This window comes from Rattus norvegicus, chromosome 2, assembly GCF_021556685.1.
Source record: "Rattus norvegicus strain SHRSP/BbbUtx chromosome 2, alternate assembly SHRSP_T2T, whole genome shotgun sequence".
NCBI lineage: Eukaryota > Metazoa > Chordata > Mammalia > Rodentia > Muridae > Rattus > Rattus norvegicus.
Window position 1 is genome coordinate 222,102,859 of NC_141535.1, and position 15,866 is coordinate 222,118,724.

Sequence of the window (15,866 nt, forward strand, 5' to 3'; positions counted from 1 at the left end):
GGGGCCACGCCTGGGTGGGTTATTTAGCAGTTCTGGGTTTCGGTTTTCTCACTTAGTACGGTCTCACTGCTTGACTGCTCTCCTGGACCCCAAGCCCCACTTATAGGTTAGCAAATATATTAAATTCTACTTTGAAAGGAAAGGCATCCACCAGGTGGCCACCATCATGGACACGAGTTGAGTGCAGCCCTTCAAGATGTCTAGGGAGACCCAAGCGTTGGGCAGGACCAGTTCGTGGGGACAGTGCAGGCAGGTGTGTGTGGAAATTTGGATGACTCCACCGTCTGAAATGTCAAAGGCCCTGTTAGAGAGAGTGACGTGCTCGCCCTATTGGAGACAGAAAGAGAGGCTCGGAGGTTGGGCTGACCTTGCTGCTGGGTCCTGGATATGGACCACTTAACCCATGGGCTAATCTGCAACTGTTACAAACAAATCATCTGCATTGTTTTAAATCTTGGGGGGGAAAAAGAAAAAGAGCGGAAAGAGGTGCCAATGGTCACACCAAAGATATGTAAGCAGGTGGTGAAAATGATGTGTCTCATGGAAAGATAGAAACAGACTAAGGCGACAAAGCAAACTAACTAACAATTAGGAGCCACTGATAGCCCCCAAAGATTGTTTTTTTTTTTTAATGGTAGAATTATTTAGCTTTCTGTCAGTGTATATGGAGGACAGGTTCAAATGGGCTGAGTAAGACGGTGAGTAGCCAACGTTCACCAGCTGTGCCCTTGCTACACTCAGAGGCAAAGGAAAAGGCCAACAGTAGCACACTTAGAATCTCGCCTCTGGTTTCCAACCCAGACTTGGCCCTTGGAAAGAATTAAATCTCCTAGCTCTCTCGTTTGGTCTGCCCTACCCTACAGAAGGGATGATGTTAAAGATAAATTCCTGTCTTATTAAAGTTTAAAACATGATTTGCTTTCTTTTTTAAAAACAAAACAGAACAAACAAACAAACAAACCATGATTCTATATTCTTCAGGTAATCCTGAAGAACAAGCCACGTCAACCGGTAAATGAATCATGGAAAGATCATTTACTTCTTAGGCATCCGAATAGAGCAAGGAAAACAGAAAAGTTTTGTGTGAGGCCTGATGTGGAGCACTCCGTCGTCCAGGAATGAACCCCGCCCAGGCTGGCCTCAGACGCTCCTCCCCCTTTCTGAAGCATGCTCTCCCACACGTGCTTCTAATTAAGATTTTAATACAGACTTCTTGGTTCAGGCTCATCAGAGGAAAAAAAAATGAATCATGACTACTACAGATAATTATCTTTAGGAGGAAGCTAAAAGCTGAAAACTTCCAGAACAAGATGTGGTTCACGAGAAGGAAGTTCAGCAGTCGGAAGTTAGCGGGTGAGCTCAGAGGTCAGCCCCAGAGGAGCGAAAGGTAACCAGCCTGCTACCAGTTGACCATCATATGGCTACAGAGCCAGTCCTAGTAAATAACTCTAATTAGTCTAAGTAAGTTTAACATGGTTGATATTCAATAAGTTTTTTTAGGGCAAGTATTTAAAACTGAGGCTGGGGAAATGGCTCAGTGATTTAGAGCACAAACCAATGTTCTTTTCCCAGCACCTACAAGGCAGCTTTTACAGCTATCCTTAATCTGAGCTCCAGGGGATCTGGCACTCTCTTCTGACCTCTGCAGGCACCAGCACATACTGAGCACGCACACACATGCAGGCAAAGCATGCATACACATTGAAGGAAATAAGTTTTTTTTTAAAGCACTTAAAACCGAAGGCCAGCAAGACGGTTTAACAGGTGGAAGCCCCAGGCTCAACAACTTGTGTCTGGTCCCCAGGAGACAATTAGAGAAGGAGTCCTGAAACTTGTCCTCTGAGCATCACATATAGTAGCACATGAATGAATAAAATGTAACACAAAGGAAAAGGAAATACTTCAGGTAACCTCTTACCACTGCAGATCAAACCCACAGCCTGTGCATTGTAGGACTGTGCTCTGCCACTCAGCTAGATCCCAGCTGCTGACACTGCAGACCTTGATTTACAGAGTCCATCCCATAATATGAATGCTTAATAGTAAACACTTTACCAGACAAGAATAGAACTTTCTGGTAATGATTTTTCAATCTTATATTTAAAAAATATATTGTTTTTTAATGGACAGCATATCTCCAGTTTTAACCTAGATGTCACATACATGCATACATGTACACACACACACACACCTGAGCCACATACTGCAGAATATACGTATTATATATGTTGTATATACTATATACAGGAAAACACATATATGTAGCATAATTTATCAGCAAACCAACATCCATCTATGCATGCATTGCATATAAAATCTAGAATCCACATGAGAGAAAATCTGTGCTAGTTTGCCTGATTCTTGATAATTTGTTTTTCCATCCATTTGCCTGTAAATCCTAGCACTTGGCAAGTAGAGGTAGGAAGATGAGGAGTTCAAGGCCAGCCCCAGCTAGATGAGACCCTGTCTCAAAACAAAATGGAAAGAAAAAAGTCTTCACAGCTACTGAACGAAAAGGTGTGCTTCTGTGTCTTACAGCTGAGCGAGGTTCCTGGTTAACTTAACTCACAGTGACTGGCTTGGGGCAGCTCCCAGAAGCAAGCTCCTTGATGAGTTTTGGGTTCCTTCAGAAACCTTAACCGGCTTACCAGCCCCACCCAGACATGACAGACCCAGACTGCAGGTTCAGTGGGAGGAAAGCTTCACCTACCATTCCTCATTCTGCCTTCATGTGTCACAGCTCCCACAGGTCTTAGATGCAGAACACCCTCTGGTCCAGCTGAACTCCCGGGTCCAGGTGAGTTACACTGTCCTCACAGGATTCCTTAACATCTGACCTCCCTCCAAGAGCCTCAGGCTTTCTAACCTTCTCCGTAATCCTGCACCTGTCCATCCCCCAAAATGTCCTGGTTCGCTACTTACTTGGGCTTCTCTTCCCTACAAGTTCCGAGCTGAGAGGGTCGAGTCCATGTTTTACAACAGTGCTGTCACTGGCCTCTAGCCAAGCACCTCTCTTCAGGACCCACAATGGCCGCTGAAGGTCCAGCCCATACACTCGAAGACCAGAATTATACTTCGTTTTGTCAAAACCCTTTAGAACCTGGAGTCAGTCCTGTCTGTGTATTTGCATATCCATCAGATAGAAGCTCCCAGAATCTCATGTAGCTAGCTACTTTGCATAATTACATATCCCATCATAAATTCTACAAAGAAACTCTGAGGTGGTGTGCGGTATGAAAAGGAAGTAAAAACGGAAGCTGCTTTCTTCTCGTGTTAGGGGTCACGTGACAAATTCTCATGGTGCAATGCTAATTAATGTAGCTTTTCAACATCCAATTTCCAAAGTAGGGGATTCTGGGGAGCCTTAGAAAGTTTTCTTGTGAGTGGTTTAGCTGCAATTTCTGTAATCTGAATTCTCAAAACAGTCAACACATCTTAATATGTTGAAAAATGGTCCCGTTTATTTGCGCCTTCCTGCCTGCCTTCCTGAGTTCAGCTGTGCCTCGCTGGAGGCCAGATGTCCCTTCCCCAGAGTACACAGAATAACAGCTGCCCCATTGCTTCCCGATTGCTGGTATCAACTGGTATCAACACCCACGGCCACCTCTCGTGGCAGGTGCTATCGATGTCCACGTCTGAGGAAAGACAGGCTAAACTTAGATAACGAGTACAGTGACAGAGGCTATCTGGATCCAAGAGCCTATCTCTCGGCCACTAAGGTCACGGCGTGACCTTCTGGGATCTTAGGCTATTTTAGTAATTAGGAATGTGCTGTTTTCCCTCTCTAAAGGCAGCGGACTTCATTCCCCGTGAGTCATTCTGTAGAAAAGGTGATTCACTGCACACACCTTTTCCCAACTCAGGTCTCCCTTCTCACGGTCAGCGCAGGGGCGACATCTGTGTTTTTCCTAAGCTTTACATCTCTCAGACCAACAAGCAGCAGGCTATGGTATGTGATACCACGAGTGACTGATTGCTTGCCCTGGTCCCTGGTGACTTAAAAGAAGGGCATTTCCTGGAAATGTGGGGGCTGGACATTTCATTGTCGTGAAGTATTCAGAGCGCGAGTCACTGTCGTTGCCCGGTAACCGGGAGGTTTGTGTTTGGCAGTGGAAAAGGCAGCGCAGCCCAGGTACAGCTGATTATTTACTCAGTGTGACCTTCTCCCAGCTCCACACTCACTCTCGGATTAATGCATAACCCCAACCCCTTTTCCTTCTTTCCTGGCTGGTAATGGAGGCTCCTTCAGTCAAGAAAATTCAAATGGGATATGCTGTACAGACAATACACCCATTCCTCGGAGCTGAAGGAAAGGTGGGATTGGAACAGGAGACAGGATTCCTGCTCTTCCAGGGAGAGTGAGTGGAATTCTACGGAGTGAGGAAGTGGCCTTCTTATCACGATTTTACCAGTGAGTTTCTGTCTCATGAACTCAGCTAACACAACACACTCCCAAACGGTACTGACTCATTAATATTGACCTCGAAATCAAAAAGGCTTTTCCCTTTGTTTTTTGTTTTTGTTTTCGTTTTTTGTTTTTTTTTTTTTTTTTTGTGAGAAGACCAAGTCATTTGGTGGAATGACTTGAAACATTATTTCACTTTTTCCCCCCTTACATCAAGAATTGTGGGATCCAATATGAGCAGCTTTGGAACTGAAAGACTTCTTGTCCTCAAATACCACTTGGGTGGCACAGCTGGCTAAAGTCATCTTTACTGATTTCTGTCTCGGGATTCAGGGTGGAAGCTCGTGATGTTAGCAGGGAATCCGCCACAGTGCTTGCCTAGCACACAATCCCGGATGAAGAGGAACCTTCAGCGCCCCCGACCCCAAACACTCTGAGCTAGAATCCTATAAGGCTCCAACCATTTTTGCCTTTTCCTGTGATTAGAGAAGTGATTCTTTGAGAATCTCATACCTGAACACCATGAAAGAGGATCACGTCCGTTCTTCTACTTTTTATTGTCAGATTCTCCACTTTCCTGATTATTTAATGTTCAAAGGAAAAGAGTTGCTAATTTATTTTTTTTACCTGAAAACATTTATATGTATCAGATACATGAATGGGTTTGGATGTTTTTGTTGGTATTTCTATATTTAAGTTTCCATTTTGCGTGTTCTGGGTCTTGTTTCCTTCGAATGTCCTTAATTTCAGTGAACGTGTCTACACGCACACAACCAAGTAAGACGTAATCTTCGTCTCTGTGGAAAAGCCCTAGATTCTAAGTTTATTTACCGTTTTTGGATGGAAGGATACAAAAGCAATTTTAGAAAAATTTCTTCTTTTTTCTTGCCGCACACTATTCTTTGTAATCCTGGGTTTTTGGTATGCCTTTTACCCATAGGCACCAACAATCACTCCAAGGAAAATATTGGCTTTACTTTATTTTTGACAGCTATACAGCTACACATGTATAGACTTACTTAGCAATTTTCAATTAAAATATTAACTTCACAAATTCCCCCTCCAACACCTCCTATGCCCCCTCTCAAATTCATGACCTCTTTTGAATTATTACTTTACACACATATATAGGTATATGAATAAACATATAAATACAGACTGGTAAATGTGTTGCTAAACGTTGCTTAGGTGTATGTTTTTAGGTCTGATTGTCTTAAGCACCATGTTAAACCTTTGTCATCTTCAAACAGTGTTCTTGCAAAAGACATATTAAAAAATTCATAAGATGTTTAAAAAAAAGAGTACTCTTATGACCCAAAACTGGCTGTGTTTAAAATTCTTAGCAAGATATAAAGGGTGTGAATTATCCCCCAAATGTCTTAACCTTGTCTAAGGCAAATTTCCTTTAAATAGAGTTCACAGCTGATAGGTGGACTCCTTGTGGCCCTAAAGAAGAAATGTTTTGGTTCATGTGTATCGCCGGGGCTTGAAAGCTCGGGCAGTCCGTTTCTCTGAGTTTAGACCTTAAGAGATGAATCTGCCTGCAGACACCTAATTTAAAATTATGAACGTGTTAGTACCTGCTTCACAAAGACTTTAAAAGAATTCCCTTCCTCTGGTTGATGGGGGCTCCTCCTTGTCATTTGTGCACAGGGCCCTGTCCAGGACAGCGAACTGTTTGTTGCCTGTACACCTGGAGAACCAAATGAGCACTGACTGTCTTTCTTTCTTTGGAAAGGTGTTTAACCTTCACTTAGGCATCTTTCCATTGTGGCCAGATGAACAAGATAGCCTTTGTCTCCTGTTTCACAGAGCCTGCAGAATGTGGGTGCGAAAATGCACAATTCACTATTACACAGGGAGATAAACAAATGTTTGGGTTATCAAAAGTTCAGGGCTAGAGCAACCCAGAGCCAAGGACACAACCTTGTTCAGAAAGTTCAGGGAAGTCTTCTTGGAAGAAAGGCTTTTTCAACTCAGACCTGAAGGACGAAGAGGAGTCATGCTCGCTCGAGAGGGGTCATCTGAAGCAGAAGGGATAGTCTTTGCAAAGGGGGAGCTATACGCTGACAAACAGTAGGCGAGTCAACATGGCCGTGATGAGTAAATCTGGACCTTAGGTAACCCAGAAGAGAAGACATCTGAGTTTTGCCCAAAGAATAATGGGATCTTGGAGGTAACATTCTCTATTTTGTATTTTACAAAAATCCCAAATATGATTCTGGACATGACCATCAGATCATTGCTACACTAAAGAATAAATACACAGGAGTCTATGTTAAATGGTTCCCTGCGGTACCGGTGAGATGTTACCATGTGTGAGGCTCAGGAAAGGCTGGTGGCTAATGTTCAGCTGCGAAACGAGGAAGGCTTGAATTCAAATCCTATCCCGTCATATTCTATAAAACCACTTAATACTGGGGAAAGTCACCTTGAGGTAACGTGTGTAAAACCCCACAAATGGCGGCGGCCACAATGTCACCCAGTGTCCCTTCCCAACCTCAGAGTGAATAATGGCTGCACGTCATTCAGGGTCAGCTGTTGTGATCAATCTTCACTGACCGAGTTTCGAATCACACTGGAAACAAGATGCTGAGCGTGTCTGTGGCGATATTTCCAGAACGTTAGAGGGAAAACCAACTCTGAGGCCCTACCATATGAACCGGGGTTCCCAAATGGAATGAAAGGAGAAAGTGTTGGGCATCAATAATTCTCATTGTCTCTCATTCTCTCTCTCTGCCCTCTCCCTTTCCCTCCACCTCCCCCCATCTCTCCTGTGCCTGTGCCTTCCCTAACATAATGGGATGTCTCTCCACCAACTGAAACCAACCCTTTCTTTAATGAGCGTCTTGACTGGCATTTGATCTTAGTAGCCAACAATCCGAAAAACCAAGCTAGTGAATGGCAAGGATTCAAAACCACTGCTCTTGACTCCTGAAAACGTAACCTGTTCGTTTGACCTTTGCCAAAGGGCCGAGAAATGACAAAACATGTGAATTCTTAGACGTGAATGTTGCTTAGTGGTGGAGTAACAATTGGGTCAACTGACAGTAATAAGGCAAGCAGACAGAATATCTTAGCGATGTCGACCATCTCCCACGAGCAGCCTCAGTCCAGGGACTCACAGGAGGCCTTGCAGAACTTAGCATTCGGTAATATCCGCCCCCTCAGTGGAAGATATGAAGGAAAACCAGCGGAGGGTAAAAGGCCATGGGGCCCCTACAAGTACACAGGCCATTCCTTCAGACACACAGGAGAGATGTCATAGACCAGGAAATGCCTTGGAAAGTCACTGCTTATGGCTTTTATTCAAGCTGTCAGTTATGAACTCTCCAGGCACAAACGCCAGACCCACACTCCCATGAGGAAAGCCAGTGTTCATGATCAACCTTAGTCTTGGTTCAAACAGTGTACACACCGAGAGCCACTCTTATCAGGATGTGGTGGAGACTTTCCCCAAGCCCAAGCTCCACATTGCCAGCTGTGGTGGCTTTGAATGCAAAATGTCCCTTAGTTACTCGGGTATTTACAAACTTGGTCCCCAGTTGGTGGCGCTGTTCAGAGGTTTATAAGGTGCAGCCTTGCTGGAGGCTGGCTTTGAGTGTTTAAAGCCTTCCTCAGCTTCCAGTTTGCCCTTTCTGCTTTGTGCCTGTGGGCGAAGATGTGAGCTCTCAGCCTTTTGGTGCATGCCTCCCTAGCAATGGACTCTCTGGTACTTCAAGCCAAGTAAACTTTTCCTTCTATGATGCTTCCTTGCGTCTGTGCCTGGCAGTGCGTGCTGTTGGTCATGGTGTTTTATCACAGCAATAAAAAAGTAACCAAGACACCAGCCAAAGGACTGACCGCACAAGCAAGACGTTGAAGGACAGTAGTCTCCGGCCCTTTCTGTAACTCAGCTGTGTATACCGATGTATTTCAATTGGCTTCAATAATGGACAGCACTGTAGAGCGAAGGCCTCACTCCTCATAGGCCACCTAAGTACACCGAGTATCTCAGAAACACATTTACCCTCTATGCTTAAAGGATTTAAAGTACAACAATTGACTCAGAACTCTGGAGGCAGAGGCCAGTAGATCTCTGTGACTTCCAAGCCAGATTGGTCTACATAGCAAAATCCAGGCTAGCCAGAGATTCTCAGTGAGACCTTGTCTCCGTAGCAACACCACCACCACCGGTAAAAACTCAAAACCAAGACAACAACAAAGAAACATTCACTTTCCAGCTGGGCATTGTGGTGCAATACCAGCATTGGGCAAAGGAGGGGAGTCCAGGTCAGGCTGGGTAACACAGGAAGTGAGGATACACAAATAGTGAGAGCCTCCATCAAAAGTCCACAAATCCACAATGGGGAAGAGGGTGGGCCTGAGAGGGAAGGATGGCTCAGCAGTTAAAAGCACTTGCTATTCTTTTTTTTTTTTTTTTTGGTTCTTTTTTTCGGAGCTGGGGACCGAACCCAGGGCCTTGCGCTTCCTAGGTAAGCGCTCTACCACTGAGCTAAATCCCCAGCCCCAGCACTTGCTATTCTTGTAGAAGTTTCCAGCACCCCTGTGGCTGATCATAGCCGTCCATAGCTACATTTCCAGAGACTCTCTGGTCCTTTTCTGACCTCCTTGTGTACCATGCATGCACGTAGTGCACATACAAGCAGGCGAAACTCTCAACCACATTAAATAAGATGTAAGTATCTAAAATGCAAACAAAACCCTCCCCCAAACCCACAATGGGGCTTGAAAGATGGCTTAGCATTCAGAAGCACTTGTTACTCTTGCTGTAGACCCAAGCTGGTTCCTCCACATCCATGACAGATATCTCACACTGCCTATAACTCCACTCCAAGGGGTCTGACACCGTCTTCTGTCCTCTACAGGTGCCCACACCTGTGTGGCATTCATATAAACACACACACACACACACACACACACACACACACACACACACACACACACACACAACTACTAAATATATAAATACCATCTCAATCTGTATATTTACTCTTATCTTTTACAAATTACCCTTCAGCAGCAGGTATGATTTAAAAAGCCGAGTTCTACTCTGGCTTCCTTCTCCAAGCATTTTCTTTTTAAAAAATGCCACTGAAAACTGAGAAATCTCCTGGTAGGGATATGCTAAAACACATATACACACCCTGCATGGGGGCAGGTTAAAGGATCCCAGTCAAACGGCACACACAGTTTACTTTTCAAGGCAGATGGCAATCCCTGCCTACTCCATCGGGTTACTCCGCCATCTTGAAGGGATTGTTCCCCGGGTACCTGGGGCAGCACCAATCCTCTGCTCTTCCCTGATCTAGCTGGTTCTGGAGGCAACATGGGAGCTTTTTGTTCGCTGCCATCTTCCAGCTCTTTTCAAGAGCTCCTGGCAAACGGAAGGTGTCGGTATCTGTAGAACAGAGCAGTTCTTTCCTTCACCCAGCTTCCGTGGGACAAGGCAGCACGGCCGTCCAGTATTGAAAAATGCTCTCCCACAATTATTCTGAATTTTACAGAGGACAAGCAAGCCTGCAGAGCGCTGTGTAGGACAATGAACCTTAACTGGTGAAGGGGAAAAAACCTTTTAATGACCTTTTCGTTGCTAATGGGTTTATTTTTACGTGTGTGGGAGTTCTGCCTGCACGTATGTCTGTGCACTGTGTGAAGGCAGTGACTGTGGAAGCCGGAAGAGGGCATCCCAGCTCCTGAAACTGAAAGAAGGTTGTGAGGCAGATACATGTGGCTGCTGGGAACCCGGCACGGCCAGAGCTGGAGGAGTTGACGTTAGATGGTCCTCTAAGAGAGATGGCCGAAATACAGCCATGGGAAAATGTTCCGCACCTCCAGGCGGCCGAGTGCCTCTGTGCCGGGGCCTGACACATCCGAGTCACTCTGTGGCAGAGAAACATCACATTTCTATTTGTGATGGTCACTAAGCTCTTGTGGTTAAAATGTACTTTACTGTAAATCACACAGCAGGTGGGTTTTCCGTAACGGACTACTCATTAGAGAACAAATCCTAGCTAAGCAGGTAGTTTTTACGTCAATCTGGAATGAGGAAATGTGCCCACCAGATGGGCCTGTGGTCGCCCTGGAGACTTTCAGAGGCAGAGCATGGGGTTGTGCCTACAGTAGAAATCAAAGGGGGGCAGAGCTGGGCATGGTGGCATAGCACCCTTAATTCCAGCACTCCACTCAAGGCCAGCCTGGTCTACATTTTGAATTCTAGCCTGGGCTCATACTGAGACCTTTTCTTTCTTTTCTTTTCCTTTCCTTTCTTTCTATCTTTCTCTTTTTCTTTCCTTTCTTTCTTTTTCTTACATGTCTTTCTTCTTCTTTCTCTCTTTCTTTCCTTTCTTTTTAGAAAAGGAAAGAAAAAAGAAAAAAAACAGGAGAAAGGAATGTCCCTCGAATACAGACAGGTGTGGTCAGGGCAAAACCGTATAAAGAACTCACACAGTGTTTTCTAATTATAAACTCTGAGCTCTAACTATCTTGAGAGGCCACGCTGTACTCTGCACAGCACAGACAGGCGTCTGAACCATCCCAGTGACAGGAGGTCGCCCATCTCTTCATGTTTAAAGCCCAGAGAGAAGGCTTAGGAGAGATTGCCAGTCCGTGTGCCATGGCCCCTGCTTTCTCCGTGTCTGTGTGTCCTCCCTGGCTCACTCTGGCTTTGCCCTCTGTGGCACAGAATCGTCCAAACTTCCAAACCCTCCAGAGGAAAAAAAATTTAGAAGCCATAAGAATGTCCCATAGTCTAACCGTGAAAAGTAGACCATTTGAAATTATAACAAATACCTGGAAATCTTTATGCGGTGGTGGTGGGCCCTTCCTATTTCAACATTGGAACTGGCAAAGTATTTAATCTGACTGGTGAGCAAAGAAACTCAATTAAAAAAATTACTACTTTTCACATAATAATTAGCCTTTAAGAACCCCAAATTATCAAACTGCTATTCAGCTGTAAAATAAAATAAGTCTTAGGCTTTACAAATAATGAACAAAATTTAGCGGAACATATTACCCAGGGCATTGTTAATGACGGTGAAAAACAGCTATAAAAAAAAAACCCTGCGTAATTGTGGTAAATACAAGGCCACACCTGGATACTCCTGTCCATGTGTTATTGTAGCACGTAAGAGGTTCCTGATAAAGGTCGTGGCTACAGAACAATTTTCGGTGTCTCTCCATATCCCGCTTCTTTGTCTTGTTTTAGATGTAGTTATTTATTTTATGTGCTTGAATGTTCTTCCTGCATGTATGTATGTTCACTGCATGTGTGCCTGGGGCCTGCAGTGGTCAGCAGAGGCTTTCAGATTCCCTTGGGATTGTGGATGGCTGTGAGCCACGCAGGATGTGGGTGCTGTAAGAGGAACAAGTGCTCGTAACCACTGAGCCATCTCCTCGGTCCCCTCTCCTGTTTCTAGAAGGCTTCATATGTAAATATGAAGTTAACTACAAAGAAAACCGGTTTATAAATCTTGTTCAGGAACCAAGTTTTCTTTTCTTTTCTTTTCTTTTTTTTGGTTCTTTTTTTCGGAGCTGGGGACCGAACCCAGGGCCTTGCGCTTCCTAGGTAAGCGCTCTACCACTGAGCTAAATCCCCAGCCCCCCAAGTTTTCTTAAACAAGGGTGGCTGTCATAATTAAAAAGAATAAGAGACATCACATCAGCAGATGAAGAAAGGGAAGAGAGAGGAAAGAACGAGAAAGGTGGGCAGAAAGCTTCCAAGACAGGCTTCCAAAGATGGCCGCCACAGCAGGTCTCTATAAAGCACCCCATTATTGCCGCACACCGAGGACTGAAACAGCAAGCCTTGGTTTCCCCAGTCTTCACTATAGATCAGGGAACCGGTGTTGGTGAAGAAATAAAAATCCTCTGTCCTCGTTTACTAAAAGTTTTCTTTTGAGCAAGATGCCACTTGTGGTCACTGGTCCACCACTCTGATTAAATATAGCTTAATTACATAGTTGAGAGACCTAAAGTAAAAGTACGAATATTCACTGGGAGTGCTCCTCTTCCTTAAATAAAAATAAACCCCGCCTTTGAAACCAGATGTGAAACTGAGCACAGTGGCACACACATACCTGTCCTCCTAGCTCTTGGAAGGTAGAGGCTGAGGACCAGGAGTTCAAAGACCAACCCCTGCTATATTGTAAACCCAAGGCCAGCCTGGGCTACATAATCCGGCCATTAAAAACCAAAACAGAGAAAGAGAAATGAAGCTCAAAGTAAAAAATGAATCAAAGAAGAATTATTAAATATGAAGAGAGAAACAAATTTCCCTGGGTGTGGGGCTTATTACATCAATGTTACTGTGCTAAGCAAAGTCCTCTCTGCTCAGGTAGAGGAGACCTTTGGCAGCGACATATAGATTCTCAGTCTGAGGGATCGGTGGTGTATGTAACCCACCAGGCTAACAGGTATGACACAGCCGCTCTGTGCCTCACTAGGGGTACACTGTACTGACCATCCGAGAACAAGGACTCTAGACTCCGATCCATTACAGAATTCTCTCTTCGAGGTAATTAAGTCACAGTGATAACACATGTTTAAATAACAGGACCGTTAAGATGGTAGGGTTAAAACAGGGAGGTTGGGAGCACGGAGGAAGCTAATTAAAGGGCTAGCAGCTGGGTAGGAGATGGTCGAGCTGACCACACAAAAGGAAAGCCTGTGACTATACTTCAAGTTGCCTTGACCCCTGACAGCAGGAGTCCCGTTTCCTCCTGCTGACACTGAGAAGGCTGACCAGTGGCTTCTGGAGCTTGTGCACTTAGGGCCTAGAGGGCCTGGATGCTCTGACGCTCACCTCATATATCTTCATAAAACTTTAAAATCCTTAGGGAGAACCCACTGGTCTGCTGTCCATCTTGGGGTAGACCATGACAGCCCCTCTTTAGAAGGCTGTTCAGCTATACAAACTTAACCACTCCTGTGCCGAGTAAACTTCCATTAAACCGGCCCTTGACTGAATTCAGTCCTTCAAGGAGATGAGAACTGCGGGTCCCCCTCCTCGCATGGGGGGCGGTCTCTGCTACAGTGCCTTGGTTAGCAATCTACTTCCTGTAGTTACCCACATGCCCATCACAGTCCTAGCTCCATAGCCTTGTAAGGTTTCTGAGATGTTTCTTTTGGGGCCTTCTCAGTATTTAGAGCAATTTGCTTCTTCTGGAGAAACTGTTTTGGTTTGGTTTTTGTTCTTGTAGCCTCTCTTGAAAATGACAGAGTTAACACAGCTTCAGCAACATCCAACATCTGTCTCGGATATCTATGCCCTGCAAGGCTCCAACGTTCCGTCGAAGGAATCGAGCCACCGTGGCAGATTTATAGACATGTATCTCACACAGAAAACTCTTCCCCACCCTATGTTCTGGAGGAAGTTGTGTCAGAGGACACAATGTAAAGAAGTTGGGCTCTCGGAACCTCAGTGCTATTTTCTGTCCAAACGGAAATTAAAAACTAAGATACCAGGAATAACTGGGAAAAAAAAGGGAAGAAGAAAACCAGAAGTGAGTTGTGGGCAGCAGGAGATTTTGCAACTGAATCTTGAGTAAGGTTAAGGAAGATGGCACAAGACACTCAGAAACCTGGGGCTACGAACCCGAGTGTGGGTGGGCAGGCTCATCAGTGATGGAGGGGGTTGGGTGTGTGTGTGTGTGTGGTGGGGAGACCTGCTGGTGGAGTTGAGGTCCACACAAGTTCCAATGGTACAATGTCACAATGGTAACTGGACACAACTGGGCTGTCATGATATGTTTTCCCCTTGAGTCACACACAGCCAGGGTCTATCTACCCTGCATCACAGGGCCAGCAAAAGCAGAGAAGGGCTGAATGATGACTCATTGGTCAGGGAGCCTAAGGCTCTTGGGGAGGACCTGGGCTGCTCTCACCACTCACGTCGGGCAGCTCACAACTGCCTGCAACTCCAGCACCAGGAGATCCACACCACCCTCTGGCCCACAGGGGAACCAGTATGCACGTGAGGCACATAAGCTCACGCAGGGACAGGGACAGGGACACACAGACACACACACACACACACACACACACACACACACACACACACACACACACACGATGAGTTGTTAAAAAAACCTTCTAAAATATAGTAGAAGAAAAAGATTTCTTCAATAAGGCCACACTGGGGAGAGGGACGAAGAGAACTAGTGAATTCCTCAAATTTGTCTCTTGGGTTCTGAAGTGAGGTTGAAGTTTAAATAGATGGCCAAGGACTTGCAAATCTAAGGTGTCTTAGTCAGGTGTGGTCCCATCTACCCTGGACCCCTGGTCGCCTGAACTTCAGTTTCATTCGGAGGTGGTCTGGTCTTTCCAGGAAATACAGTCCAGGATATAAAGCCCAGGATATGAAGTCCAGGAAATAAAGTTCTTGTCCGGTTGGAGCCCTTTCCTTCTCCGAACATTGAGATTCATAAGGAAATCTCATGTCTTTGGCTCTATTGCTGCAGTAGTCTGACAGTCAAATTGAGACACACGGTCTTTTTACTTCATTTCTGCTGGGCCCACTAAATGACTGTCAGGACTAGTGAACAGACTTTAGACTTTGGCCATCTGAGGCATTATCTTTCGAGAAAAGGTGGCTAGTTCACCAAAGAGACACCTCTCTCCCTCTCTCTCTCTTCTTCTCTCTCTCCCTCTCTCCCTCTCTCCCTCTGTCTCTCTCCCTCTCTCCCTCCTTCCCTCCCTCTCCTCCTCCTCCTCCTCTTCTTCTTCTTCTCCTCCTCCTCCTCCTCCTCTTCTTCTTCTCCTCCTCCTCCTCCTCCTCCTCCTCCTCCTCCTCCTCCTCCTTCTTCTTCTTCTTCTTCTTCTTCTCCTTCTCCCTCTCCCTCTCTCTCTCTCTCTCTCTCTCTCTCTCTCTCTCTCTCTCTCTCTCTCTCTCTCTCTCTCTCTCTCTCTCTCCCCAAAGCAGCCCAGCCTCTTCCCCCCTCCTTCATTTCCTTTACACAGATTATTAATTAGGCCGCAGCATCAGATGAGACACAGTCACCAGCTACATTAGAATGAGATTGCGTGAATTCCCTTCCCCCGCAACTCCCATGTGCTAACCCGGACATGGCTGTGGTATGGCCCCCGAGAATATTATTTTCCAACCATCTTTACCTGATAATAAGGACACCCTCAGGAGAAGCATGTGATTTTGCACACGGGAGATGGCCTGAGGCTTCATCCCACCCCTCTAAAGTATCTAACACTTGCCATCGTACAAGGTAAAGAAGATCCTTATAAACCTTTGCTTAAGCCTTGCAGATAGTAAATGATTGGTTTCAAGCGAGACAAGAAATGTGCGCATGCGTTGTTTTCCCAGCTAAGCCCAACCATTCACGCATGCACCCACTCCCCGTTTTCCCTTTTGTGGTGCTAAGGACTGAACAAGGGGTTCACCCATACAAACGCTTTACCCCTGGCCTCCCAGTCTATACTTTGGTGACATGTAATAATAGACTAG

At 45.4% G+C, this 15,866-nt stretch overlaps 1 protein-coding gene and 1 pseudogene across 11 annotated transcripts in view; one reads left to right on the forward strand and one right to left on the reverse strand.

The window, feature by feature from the left end:
* The window catches only part of Sgms2 (sphingomyelin synthase 2), a 77,304-nt gene that overhangs the window by 41,798 nt on the left and 19,640 nt on the right, over positions 1-15,866 (reverse strand).
* On the forward strand, positions 167-552 carry LOC147996548 (small ribosomal subunit protein eS28 pseudogene; annotated as a pseudogene).